Source organism: Nanorana parkeri, unplaced genomic scaffold (genome assembly GCF_000935625.1).
Source record: "Nanorana parkeri isolate BGI_ZX_2015 unplaced genomic scaffold, ASM93562v1 scaffold474, whole genome shotgun sequence".
Lineage (NCBI taxonomy): Eukaryota > Metazoa > Chordata > Amphibia > Anura > Dicroglossidae > Nanorana > Nanorana parkeri.
In genome coordinates this window covers 1,162,629-1,164,820 of record NW_017306742.1, presented here as the reverse complement: position 1 = coordinate 1,164,820, position 2,192 = coordinate 1,162,629, and positions in this window count along the sequence as shown.

The window sequence follows — 2,192 nt, the reverse complement described above, 5'->3', positions numbered from 1 at the left end:
TGTTGGTGCCGATGTGTGTACAACCAGTGGGGGTGTTGGTGGAGTGTGATACCACTAAGTCAGGCAGTGAAGTGCAAGGGCTCTGCATCTCCACAACTAGCTCTTAGCAACCTGTTGGAGACTCTGGCCGGCATCTTACCGAGCGCCTGGTAACTAGAGACATCACTGATTGCCAGCTCAGCAGGACACCAGCCAGAGCTTCCCCCAAGTTGCTAAGAGTTGGGCAAGGAAATATATACAGCCCTTACACATGTTCCTGTGTGACTCTTGGCAACATGGTACTCTGGCCAGAAGGGGGTGAACATTGCAGACATTGTGCAACCAGAGTGGCCATACTATTCTGCCTGACCCCCACACAAACACAACCTCATGGGGACAGGCCTGATTGTATGGATTCAGCCACCAATGTGCATGAGCCTTCGGGTTCACATACATTAATCCCCTACACACACCTCAAACAGAATAGTATAAACAGAAACACTGATAGCATCCTGTTGCAGCCTACCTGCCACTTACCAACAGACGGTGCAAAAGAGACGGTCCCATCCTGGAGGATCAAAACACTCTCCACACCACTAAGCACTGGCAGGAGCCCAGTAACCTGCAAAATCTGCTGGAGCTTACAGCTGCATTGGTAGCACAAGGCCCAGGCCTGCTCCTCGGTGATAGCTTTCCCAGAAATCTTCAGAATCTCCTTCAACGTCACCTTGCGTTGAGGCTCAACAGAACCCCAATCAGTCATAGCTCATGTACCCTTCAAAGGGTCTTCACCCACCTTACAGCAGCCAGAAATAAACTCTATTGTAAAGCAAAGGTCAACCAAGAGACTTCCACCAAACCTGAGCACATGCCCCTTCCAGCCTTTTGTAGGGCTCACCGGGCACAGCAGGCTTCAATTTCCAATTACCACCAATTTAGGCCCAGAGGTTTAACCCCGCACCTCCCTGGTGCACCTCGACCTGGTCAGGTGATTTCATAAATGGACAAGGCTTCTAAATGTATATTACCCCAGTGGTTTATAGGAAAGAATATTGAATGTTGTTCATGGATAAGTAAGTCCAACTTTTCAGACTTTATCTGAAATGGTTACTTATAAAGTAAACATAAACCCTAACTGGACATTTAGTTGGGGGTATCATAAGAAGTTTTGATATTTTTAAAAATAAAATGCTTGATTTTCCTCTTTTTTTAAATTGTTTGTTACATCTCAGTGCTATTCCTACTGCAGCCTCTTTGTAGCAACTTCCTGTCTGCACACACTTCAGCGATGGCTGCATGACATTTTCCAAGGGGTTTTTGCTGATGTTGACAACAGTGGGCCATGTCTGTGGAATATGTGTTGAAATGGCCATTTGTAGTCGCCATGGGAAGGCTGTGCCACAACACAGGAGCACAACTGGGAGACCGGGACAGAGTGTTGTCACCCTGTAACAGGAAGGGCCTAAGCAAGACCTTCATGGCAGGATCACCAGGTGCTATTTTAGATCCGATTAAGAGCATAATGTGCTAAATGAAAAGGATCCATGTGTTTAGCGCACGCTATTGCACAGCGCACAGTACCGCATGCTAGGTGCACTGGTGCGGTGTGTTGCCATTTATTCTTAATGGCACCTAAGTGCATCTCCTGGCTGTTGTTGCAGTACTGCAATACTGTGCCTTGATATAAAGTAATGCATGTCTTACTTTTGATCCCTGCAAGGCAACGCACATTATAGTGGCACTGCTCAGGCGCTGTAACACGCATCTGCCGGGAGGTGCTTTAGGGTGCCATTCAGAATGCCCCGCTTAGTCTGCCTGCCAGGGATTTTGGGAAATGTGTATACACCAAGAGCACTTTCCCTTTTGTTTCATTCAGGGATTGTACACAGATATTTTATATATTTGAGTCACATTATATTTAAGAGCCTTGTTTCCCCCATCACGCAATTGTTACATCTTGATTTTTCCTCCAGTAGATGCTGATAGACTGAAATGTCCGAGATGCGTCTGAACGCAGGTAAGATTTATAGTCTCTAGTCTGTATTATTTGAGGTTGGCCCCCTTTCCCACTTGTGCGGGTGTGATAGCGCAATTTCCTGTACCTAGCCTGTGTAGGGAAAATGTATGATCATGCTGAGTCACATTGTTTGTAATCTGATATATATCTAAGTGTGATTTTATTAATATAATATGCAAAATAGCAAAATAAGCAG